Source organism: Mustela erminea, chromosome 10, assembly GCF_009829155.1.
Source record: "Mustela erminea isolate mMusErm1 chromosome 10, mMusErm1.Pri, whole genome shotgun sequence".
NCBI classification, from domain to species: domain Eukaryota; kingdom Metazoa; phylum Chordata; class Mammalia; order Carnivora; family Mustelidae; genus Mustela; species Mustela erminea.
This window is the reverse complement of record NC_045623.1, coordinates 38,084,024-38,095,866: the sequence shown is the minus strand read 5'-3', so window position 1 is coordinate 38,095,866 and position 11,843 is coordinate 38,084,024. Positions and strand designations below refer to the sequence as shown.

Sequence of the window (11,843 nt, the reverse complement as noted above, 5' to 3'; positions counted from 1 at the left end):
AATATGGTTGAAATGTTATCCTCATATGAAGTTATTCACTTGAAGGTGCAAATTACATCAATGAAACACATAGCTGTGAAATGTATTTTTTAAGGTCAATGCTTATAGACAACGGTCAGCTTACATCTGACCGTTACCTAACTATACAGGTTATATAGGCCATTCTAAACATGTTAGTGTATATTTTGGTTTTGAGAAAGGTATTTGTATAGAAGATTTAGTGATCTTTATGAAAAAAGTTCAAGTCATTATTCAGTTCAGAAGAGGGAAAGAATCAAGAATGAGGAAGAGAAAAAACAAAAGTATGGCCACAAAATACTTCTGAACAACCTTACTAAAAGCAGAATAATAGACTGAGTGCTATTCCAGCAGCCCGAACTATCCCGGCCTGAAGAAAGAGAAGGCAGAAGGGAGAGACAGTGAACAGAAGGTAGGTGAACAGAACAACATGTTCTTAAAAGTATAGCTTAAATTGGAATCATGGATAAAAGAGCAAGGAATCAAAGAGGGAACCAAGGTTTCAAGCCTAGGGGAGTGGGTAGAAAAAGTGACACTGTTGGCTGAGATAGAGTAGAAGGTATTTAGGATGGGGTGAGAGCTTATTTTATATACCTTATGTTTGGGGGCTAATGAGATCGTTATCAGCAGACATTTAACACATTGAAGGGAAGAGAGAGATTTGGGATTTTTTCAAGAAGGACTTATGAGCGGGGTGCCTGGGTGGCTCAGTGGGTTAAAGCCTCTACCTTTGGCTCAGGTCATGGTCTCAGGGTCCTGGGCTCGAGCCCCGCATCGGGCTCTCCACACAGCGGGGAACCTGCTTCCCCCTCTCCCTCTGCTTGCCTCTCTGTCTACTTGTGATCTCTGTCAAATAAATAAATAAAATCTTAAAAAAAAAAAAAAAAAAAAGAAAAAAAGAAGAAGAAATACTTATGAGAACAAGAGAGAAGGGGTGTAGTGAGAAGGAACCAGGACAGAATGATAGAGATCACTCACATTCAGAGGTGGAAGGAAACAGATGGCATTAAAAGAGAGAGAAGAGTAGTCAGAGAAACAGAAGGTGAACCAAGGCAGTGAGTTGCAAACACCAAAAGAGGAGGGCAAAGTCAAATGTGCCATGTGCTGGAAGAAGGGTCAACAAAGATATGGACACCCCTCTCCCCAAATATGTTAGGAGACATCAGATTTTAAGACATTAAGTAATGAGTTGAATAGTGAGAAAGTAAACTAAAAAAATGCATTACATTGATAATCTTTTGAGATGATTGTGAAGATAGGAAAACAATGTTATTTCATATTTTTATTCCACTTTAAAAACATAGAGTACTTCCACATATATTCCCTCTTTTAATGATATCATTAGGGGATAGAACTGTAGGTAGATATGTGGAGAAAGAAGCAGCGGAGAGAGGTAATCCAAGATGTAAATAGAAGTTGGAGTATTGTATGGTGTTAGTTTCTTAGGGAGGTGAGAGAGGAAAGAATTTAGTGCTGAAAAGAGTAATGGGTAATGATGTGGGAAACAAAGGCAGAAGGAAATGTAGATCAAATTAAATGTCCATGTAACCTGCAGCCCATTGACAAATACTTGAGGCAGCAGAGTATAATGTCTTAATGTTAATTCTTTGCTAGAGGGAAAAACCATCTTAGTTTGACAATTGTAAGGCCTCCTGCATCCTGTGTCTTCTTTAGCGCATGAAAACCTTTTGGAACTTCCTTTATCTTTAATTCTCCAGCCTCAAAGTATATAATCAGCTGTCCTTCATAAGCCCCAGGCAGCAGTAGGGGAGCAAGGAAGCGGGTGGGCGTGGGGTGGCAGCAGCTCTTTCTGCCCACAGGTCCTGTCCCTGTGCTTTAATGAAACCACCACTGTGCACTGAAGTCATCTCAAGAATTCTTTCGTGGGGCACCTGGGTGGCTCAGTGGGTTAAAGCCTCTGCCTTCGGCTCAGGTCATGATCCCAGAGTCCTGGAATCGAGCCCCACATTGGGCTCTCTGCTCAGGAGGGAGCCTGCTTCTCTCTCTCTCTCTGCCTGCCTCTCTGCCTACTTGTGATCTCTGTCTGTCAAATAAATAAAATTTTTTTTAAAAAGATTTCTTTCTTGGCTGTGGGCTCCAGGCCTCACCAAACCTCACCTATATATTCCTATATCAGGTATGAGACAATATTTCAAAGTAAAAATAGCTAAGAAAGATTTTTGATTAAAAAGACCTGAAAGTGGGGCCCCTGGGTGGCTCAGTGGGTTGAAGCCACTCTCTTCTCAGTGGGGAGCCTGTTTCCCCCTCTCTCTCTGCCTGCCTCTCTGCCTACTTGTGATCTCTGATTGTCAAACAAATAAATAAAATCTTTAAAAATAAATAAAAATAAAAAGACCAGAAAGTAATCAAGGTAACCTTGAACTGAGGGCCCAACTGACAGGAGAAATGTGAAACAAGTGGGGGAAATGCTGATGTTGGCATAAAAAGTCAAAACACTGATCTGCTCCCAGTCACAAGCTCTCCAGATCTCTAATATAATACCATGTCCTCCCACAAATGTAACAGTGAGAGGACACTGAAGTACTGGGACCAAGAGCAAACAGCTCAATGTCTTTTTTTTTTTTTTTAATTAATTTATTTATTTGAGGAAGACAGGCAGGGGAGGGGCAGAGGGAGAGAAACTTCAAGCAGACCCCATTGAGCATGGAGCCCAACATGGGGCTCAGTCCCAGGACCCTGAGATCATGACCTGAGCCAAAATCAAGAGTTAGACGCTTAAATGACTGAGTCATCCAGGCACCCTGACAGTTCAATGTCTTAAGTAACTCCAGCAGAGATTTTAAGAGAAGTTCCTCCACTGCAGAACTCAATTTAGAAGTCTGCTTTAAATTCCCACCCCCAGCCCACTCCACAGGAAGCACAAGCATTAAGCAAGCTGTTAGAAGAGGGCATTCCCCCAGGACTTTCTCATACAACAGGATGTCGTTCTGCGTCAGCCTCCAGTCACCCTTTTTAGAGAGTTCTGCTTTTTGTAAGACAGTACCCAAGTGTTTACAAGTCTCTCTATTAAAAGGCACGCATGTTAAGAAATAAATTTAAGTTTTTACTCTATAGCTAATACATTGGGATATTACCCCATCTTCCTGGCTTGGTGTCTGGTTGGGGAAGGAGTGTGCAACCTCTGCTGATCCAGTGTAAGTCATTCTTGAGACTGTTAATAGGATGGAGCCCAAAGGGAAGAAATCTTCTTTCTTTGATGGTAGAAGGGCTGCTAGGATGAGATGAGAGACCAAAGCAACTAGAAGCCATGCTCCCCATGGCATGGAGAAAACTATCTGCAAAGAGAACCAGAAACACGGGTCAGAAATAGAGAGTATAAGCCTGAAAAGTGTTCCTGATGCTGACTTCATCATCTCCAGCCCCAGTTCTCTACACTTGGGTTTGGGTTACATTAGCCCATAAATTCTCCTTTTTGTGTGGGCAAGTTGGGATTTTGCCACTTGCAACCCAAAGTACCCCAACTTGTACACAGAATACCTTATACATCCACGGTGTTCAATACATAGATATTGATTATCTGATTGCTTCAGTATTCCTGATTTTTCTGTACCTTTTGCATTTTTTGTGGTCCTACAACTTCATTCTCAGTGAGGCTTGATCAGAGGTAAGGCTGCAATTTTCCAGTAATAACTGGGAGCCCCAGTTCTCCAAAGTTGGCCAAGACCACTTAATATGTCTGTGTTTCAGTTTCCTAATCTGGAAAATATGGCAAATAATAATAGCAGCTCGTTATTTCACACCTACTTTAATCCAAGTACTGGCCTAATGCTTAATATGCATTATCCTAGTTCCTACGGCAACTTTGTGACATCTGCAGAATGATCCTCATTTTATAGATGGCGAAGCTGAGATGCCATGAGCTTAAATGAACTGACCAAGGTCATACAGCTTGAGTGACAGAATTCTGACTCATGTCCAGGTTTGCCTGAGCCTGTGCTCTTTCCAGTGTCCTGTGATGCCCTACTTATTCAAAAAGCTTTTGTGTGTATAGTAAGATAATGCAGGTACAATTGCTTTAAAAATAAAAAGAGATCAAAAATCATTCTCCAGTTGACAATAAAAAATGTGGAAGTGAGCCCAAGTATTAAGAAGGAAGATTTAGGTTTAGAACATTCTGACTACCCCAATTATGGCATTAAAACAGTAACTGAAAAATAAATGATGGATCTCATATAAACAAAAAATTTTTATGAAAAGAGAAAGTACAGCCAAGATTCTGTTCCATTTCTGAAGCCTCAATAAAATTCCAAAAGACATAAGTAAGTAAGCATTGCTAAGCTAGAGACCTTTCTAATTTTCTTCATTGAACCATTGATATGGAGGCCCTGGCATTTCCTCTGTGGCCCTGTTAACGAAGTTTCTTGTAAAATATGAACATTTTCACATACAGACCTGGATGGCGCTATCAGTGGCATTTAAAATGAACAAACCTACAGTCATGCTGTCTACATACCACTGAAGTACACGCAAACCCTATTTTTAGTAGAAGTTTACCTGGAAAAAGGTTAAGACCAAGCCTATGTGTTAAATGATGTTTCATAGCAAAACATTTGTGCTCCTCAAGCTATAACTATTTTTAAAAAATTTTTAAATATTTTTATTTATTTATTTGACGGAGAGAGACAGCGAGAGGGGAAACACAAGCAGGGGGAGTGGGAGAGGGAGAAACAGGCTTCCCACTGAGGAGGGAGCCCGATGTGGGACCAACCCCAGGACCCTGGGATCAGGACCTGAGCCACCCAGGTGCCCCTTAAAGCTTCTATTTTGTAGTAATTTTCAGTTTAGAACATTTTCAAAAAGCAACTAATTAATAAAAATATCAAAATGTACTAATACTCATTTACTCTGAAGCCAACTATTGAAATGTACTACTGTAAACAAAATGAAAAACCCGAAGCAGTGTAGAAGCCCAACAAAGTAGCAAGATAACTATTTTAAATTTTAAATAATTAATATGTTTAATTTAAATTTTAAGTAATTAATATTAAATAAATAATAAATTTATTATTTTAAAATAATATCAGACATTGTTATAATTTTGAACAAATGTAGCACACCTCTTCAATAATGAAATTTAAGTATTTTCTTTTTAAAACTCTAACATTCCAAGAACATCAGCTCATCAGGTAGATACTTTAAAAAAGTGGATTTATACTTAGAACTGCATGATTATTGACTATAACAATTGAGTTAAACACCTGCCCCAAATGCCAGACCTGATGCTGCCTTCTGCAACATCCCTTTTGGAACGCAACATCTCTCCACTGTTGTTTTCAGAGACATCTTTTTAAAATGGGAAATTGATTGATGAAATCTTAGCCATGAATAAGTGCTAATGCATACGATAAATTAAAATGCTGTCATTTTGTAGAAAGGTTTACTGGCTAACTGTGTTATTTCTCCTAGTAACTCAAAGTCTTATGTTTAATTTATAGAATGAAATGCAGAAATCAGTTATTCAGCTCCGAGTATGACAAAACCGCTTCTCAAAGTTACACTTTGGGAGTCAACCAGACGGAATTATTCACTGACTTAAAACACAGAGTGTCATAACCAAAAGTTTTTCCACTTCAAAATGTATCAAGCAATGTTCAAACTATGAGGAAGCATTTTTGTATTGTCTGGTCAGTGCTGTGTGCAAATTAATATCTGCATAACAATTCAGACTCACCCTTCCAAAAAGGATTTCATACATATAAAGGAGTGCTAGTATTTATGGGATGGACGTTTACCAGAATTGCTCTTAAAGGCTACATAATAAAAGTGCATTAACGTTGTCCAAATTAATTAACCATAGATACTGAAATGGATTCAGCTAATGGATTCTGCCTCTCCAGAGAGTGCCTCTTTTAATCATAAAACAAAAGTGAAAAACATGCTTTTCCTCCCTTTTTTCATAACATGTAGCCATCTGACCAAGAGCGGGAGGGGGGTTGGGACTGCTCGCACCATCCCTGAGCCAGCACGCGGGAGCGGTCATCTAGTGATCAGACACTCTGGCTTCTCCTCTCCAAGCGCAAACAGACTGGCTCAGCATCTGTCACGTCCTGCTCCCCTTCGAAACAGGAAACCAGTCTAGAGTTTCACGCTTACCTTCTGCCTTGCATTACCAAACCGGCAGTCTTGCCAGATCCTTGAAAATGTCCGTTAAATATGAAGGTCATGAAGGTTTTGAGGGATTGGTGAACAGGACGGGATTTATGTTTGGGACAGGGCATCCGCGATCTGGTGTCTACCGCGATCTGCTGTAAGAGAGAGATGAAAGAAGCACATAAGAGTGGAAGACCCACAAAGTCATGTGGCCCATCTTATGCCAGTGGGCGGAATCACATCCCCAAGCACAGCTGAACCACTAAGGGGTCTTCTAACGAGATAACTAGTTACCCAAAGGCAAATAACAGGGAGCTTCAAAGATCTAGGTTGTGAACTCACAAATGGCAGTGGTTCAACTTGCTTTTCAATCAGACAAGCCCCAATGTTTCCCCACACCATGTCCTGCTTTGGCCCTCTTACTGCTCATTAGCAGTTCCAGCAGAGGGCAGGCCGGGGAAAGGAGAAGAGACATAAGTCAGAGCAAATGATCTAGAGTCTTCTAAACATGTTAAGGTAAATTTTCTCAATTACTAAGAGCAACAACGGTCCTTTTGTGGTTGTTTTTGTCTTTGCTGCTGTCTGTCTGTCTATGTAAGGTATGATCAGTTTCCGGATCTCCTCTCCCAAGGAATTTATGGTCTGGTTTGGGAAGGCAAAATGAAGACACATGACATAGTGAGAAAGCCATGCTCTAAAAGCCGCCCCAAGCTAACTCAAGTAAAGTCATGATTTCAAGAGAAGGAAGATCTTTGTGTGCTGAAGCTGGTGATAACATACACAGATTGAAGGTATAAACCAAAGTAAATCATTAGTGCAGAGAAGTGAGAATCAATGTCTGCGCAGATGCAATTGTTGAAAATTCCCTGAACAGGCTTGGGTGACAGCCCCACAGAGAGGACCTGTAGGCATCCTGTTTGGTTTGTGTGGGACAGGTCTCCTCGGAGCTCAGCACCAGGCTTTCTGCAGTGATCGGCCAAAGTGAGGGGACTGGTTGGCATGTAGGATGGGTTGGCATTCCTGGAGGAAAAATATTCAGTATCTTTCCGTATCATTCATTAAGGTCTGTGTGACAGTATCATGAGCAACTCGCTGTGGGGAGGTCTCCATCAGATAAACAGGGCTGCAAAATTCATAGCCAAAGAATGTGGACTGGAGAGGCACTCCCAGCTCCAGCTGCTACCTGAACACCCAGGACTGGCTGGGAACCAAGGAGACATGCTGAAACCAGGAGCCTCGGCGACGAATGGCCATGTTACAGCCTCTTAATCCTGAAATGAAAAGTAATTGCTCCTGGCTTAAAGAATAAAGGAAAAACAAGATCAGCCTTGGCTGAACGACATTTTTTCCCCCAAAAAACAACCATGCTGTAGACCAGGTTCTAAAACCTGACTGGTATTTAAAAATGTGAAGAAATGGATGTTTTCTGTCAATATAATTTAAATCCATCTAGAAGTACTGATATATAAGAACACTTGAATGCAAATACATTTTGATTAACGTGATTAAATCAAATGTGTTTACTTTCAGCTCTAAGGGATGACATCTAAAATTAACTTACCTAAATATAATTTTAGAAAGTCAGTCTTCAAAATAGCTGTTTCTTTCTTTTTTCTTTTTTGAAGGATTTTCTATTGAAAAGTCTCAGCAGAAGCTACCAGGGCTCCTTTATGTACAGCTGAAGCTGCAAATGGAGAAATATGGAAGGAGGGGGAGGGGAAAGGCATTTCAATACTTGTAATACATTCCCGGGATGAAATTGTCTTCTCTATAGAAAAAAGAATTCATAAAAATTCATAAAGGAACTGCTGCAAGTCTAAATTATTGTTAGAAGGATCTAAAGATGACTTTAACTCACGACTGAGTAAGTAATATTCTTATTTTTTACTTGTTTACCTCTCAAGGGGCTACAAAATGACAAATGTCAGATTTTCTGTATATAGAATTTTCATTTCCTTGAGAGCACGAAGGCAACAAGAAAGAGTAAAACCACAGCAAGCGTGAGAACACATGAATTTTGCCTTTCAAGTTTCAATTTCTAAATATATGTATTAATTTAAAACATTTGTGGCAGACTCACAATGATATAGAGAAAACTAATTAAAATATTTCTTGCTTCCTAGAGCCATATAAAATTGCCTACATAAAAAGCCATTTCACATGGTTTCACCTAATATCATAAGCCCTCGCAGGAGGATCATCAACCAATAATAACCAGTAAGGAAGAAAACCCAGTATGTCTCCCTGAAATCATTCTATGCAAATACTAATATTAAAAAACGAATATGACACATGTTATCTTCCTGCCGGTGCTAACACTGAGGACATTCCTCACAGAAAAACCACGGCTGCTCGCAGTCATTATTCACAGCATGCGTTTCTGCCTCATTAATTCAAAACAAAACAAAACAAAATAATCCTTCTACCAGATGTTTTTTTGGATACCACCGGTTTTTTAAATTTCATTTAACCTGCATCACAACACTGACAACTGTGTCCACTTACACGTGAGCTCTAGTCGGTGGACAGCTGCAAGGCCAGTCACAGACCCAATAACTTGACACACCGTCCTCACAAGCATGAGAGCATTTTTTAAAATGAAAGGTGTCACACAGCTCGTGAGGTAAAACAGCCGTGAACAACACCGAGAATGCAAAGAATATCCACAGTCGATGAATTGTGCTCTCTATGAGAATGTGACACACAGCCAGTGACCCTGAAAGCCACAATATTTCCAGAGATGAAGGACTATGGTACTTGGGAACACTTTGGATAAAAAAATAAATTTTTTTTTTTTCAAAAAGGCAGTCCTTTTTATATCAGTACTCTGTCATTCTATGCCAGGAAAGGGTACCAAGTATGAAGATGGCCCCAATTTGCTTTTTATGCTCAGCGTGATTCAGATATGAGCAGGGTTTCTAGCCCCATCATAAAGAAACCTCCGACAAGCTTTCTATTCTTACAAAACATGAGAATGCCCAAAGAAAATATGAATTTAAAGTCCAATGCAAACATATATGTTAAAGGGGATACATAGTCGTTGCAAATGTTGAGGGGATTAGGAAGTGTATGGAATGTTGTTCACAGCAGTTTTAACCCCGATATGTCACCAGTAGATTCAAGGCAGTTTCGGTTTTCTATGTAAAAAAATTAAAATTACCAAAGTGTAATCTCTCATGTCAAATATTATTAAATCATCAATGACACATTTTCTTTAAACCCCCTTACTCTGATATCAGACGACCTTAGGAGGAAGCAAAGGTCCTTCTTTGCTTAGAGATTTCAATTACAGACTCACTTGTTAGTATTTGCATTTTGCTTTCTGGAATTACTGACAATTCAAATATAATTTTAACATCCCCCCTGGGTGAACTAAGCCCCCCCAAGTGCCTGACAACTTGCTTTCTGAAAAAGAAATCTATCTCTTCAAATTATACCTCATAAGACGTGAAGCTTAATGAGATTTTAAAATACAGACTTAAAGTGGGTTTATCCTCCTCATGCCCTGGCTAGTATTCATCCTCCCCTTGAAACATCCTGCTCTCCGGATTTCCTAGTGTGAATTTTGAAGAAATTCCAAGGAATAGCCACTACGACAGCAAAGGTGACCTTCCTGAAGGATTGCATCACCCAACCCAGCAGGTAGGAGCTGAAAAGGACTCCACATACTTCCCAGGTGATTCATGGGATACACGCGAAATCTGAGAGGCAATGAGGAGATAGCCCTTGTGAGGTGTTTGGCAGTGATAAAAGGAAACGTTTATTGAATGCTTACCAAAAACAGAAAAATATCAAGTATTAGAATTCTACTTGGCCCATGATCTAACCAAGGTAAGAGATTAAAGGCATTTATTTAAGGTCCTAGAAATGGACCAGGCCTCAGATTTCCTGATTCCCAGAAAACTGCAATGTTTCCTGAGAACTTAGCTCTATAATTAAGAGTGACACTCATTCAATAACAAGCAAGGAAAAACAAATTTCTATTGATCCACAGATCTACCATTTCCAGTACTCCTCATTTTTCATGTTGATCTGAGTTTCCATCTGGTATCACTTCCTTCACCCTGAAGACTTTTTTTTTTTTAAGGATTTTATTTATTTATTTGACAGACAGAGATCACAGGTAGGCAGAGAGGCAGGCAGAGAGAGAGGGGGAAGCAGGCTCCCTGCTGAGCAGAGAGCCTGACGTGGGACTCGATCCCAGGAACCTGAGATCATGACCTGAGCCGAAGGTAGAGGCTTTAACCCACTGAGCCACCCAGACACCCCTTAAAGTCTTTTTTTTTTTTGAAATTTTATTTTGTATTTTTTTATAAACATATAATGTATTTTTATTACCCCTTAAAGTCTTAATGTCTTCAAGTACATGTGTACTATTGACAAATTCTCTCAGCTTTTGTTTATGTGGCAGTTTTTCTTTTTCATTCTTTCTGTCTTTCTTCCTCTCTCCCTTCTTTCGTCTTTGCCCTTGCTCTCATTATTCTTATTCCCTTCATCTTTGAAGGATCCTTTCACTGGGTTTCTAATTCCAGGTTAACAGGTTTTCCTTCTTTCCGCACTTTAAAGATGTTATTGCATTGTCTTTTGGCTTGCGGAGAAGTCAATTGACAGCTTCCCTACGGTTTTGTGCAGAATGAGCTAGTAAGATGCTTCTCTTGGGTCCCTGGTTTTCAGATATTTGACTACGATGCTCCTAAAAGTGGTTTTTGTCCTTCTTGTCTTGCTTATAGTTTCCTGAGCTTATAAAACTTATGGGTTAATATTTTTCATCAAATTTGGATTTTTTCCCAGCTATTTTTCCTGAAATATATATATATATATATATATATGAATAAATGAATATATATATATATTCATTTATTTATCCCAGTCACGTTCTCCTCTTCTTCTGGGACTCCAGTTCACAAATGTCAGGCCACCTCATACTACCCTCCAAGTCAATGAGACTTCATTTTTTTCTAGCCTTTCTTCTCTGTGCGTACTTCAGTTTGCATAGTTTCCATGAGCCTTTGTGTTACAAGTTCTTTTCTTCTGTAGAATGCAATTTACTGTTAAGCCCATCTAGTGATCTTTATTTTTCATTTCAGATATTTTATTTTTCAATTCTAGACTTTCTAGGAGGGTTTCTTTCATTGTTTCCAGTTCTTGACTGAGAACTTTCCTTTTCTCATCCAAATCCTTATTTTCTTGTAAATCTTCAAACACATTTGTAAGAACTGTGTTAAAGTTCTCGCTTGTTAATTCCAACATCTCTGTCATCTCTGGATATGTGTAGTCCCTGAAGATGATACTGAAAGATACATAAGACCCAAGTAACAGCAAAACCACTACTTCTGTCTGAGATCCCACATGCCCAACTGCGGGAATTCTGAATCCCTTCCTGTCCCCTGAGAGAGAGTGAGGAGTCAAATGTCCTCTTCACTGCCGCTTGCTTGTCCCTGCACTTGTTTGCTGCCTCCTTCCAGATCCCTCATGGCTTAGTCCCAGGGGGAGGCAGTTTTACACATCAGGACCTCTCTGAGATGTTGTTCTCTGGATACCACCATTGCTCCGACCACCCCCACTGCCATCTTGTCTTCAATGCTGCAGCTGCTGGCCCAGGGCTGTTCCAGGCCAGGCAGCTTTCCATCACTGCTCAGGCTGGCATGAAAGAGCCTGTCTTGCTGCTTCTCCTCTGCGTGTTCCAAGTGATGGTCCTGCCTCTCCTGCTTCCT

The 11,843-nt window shown here is 40.0% G+C and overlaps 1 protein-coding gene and 1 long non-coding RNA gene across 2 annotated transcripts in view; both read right to left on the bottom strand.

The window, feature by feature from the left end:
* Nucleotides 1–3,069: 3,069 nt before the first annotated feature.
* LOC116600701 lies at nucleotides 3,070–7,682 on the bottom strand. The gene is made up of 2 exons (XR_004289759.1): nucleotides 6,133–7,682; nucleotides 3,070–3,314 (listed from the first exon to the last, which is right to left on the bottom strand). It is a non-coding gene; the product is annotated as an uncharacterized LOC116600701 (long non-coding RNA).
* Nucleotides 7,683–7,737: 55 nt separating this feature from the next.
* The window catches only part of ZNHIT6 (zinc finger HIT-type containing 6), a 194,780-nt gene continuing 190,674 nt past the window's right edge, over nucleotides 7,738–11,843 (bottom strand). Inside the window, exon 11 of the transcript XR_004289757.1 lies at nucleotides 7,738–7,813. The gene's annotated coding sequence lies outside the window, so the exon portion shown is untranslated. The remainder of the gene's footprint in view (nucleotides 7,814–11,843) is intronic.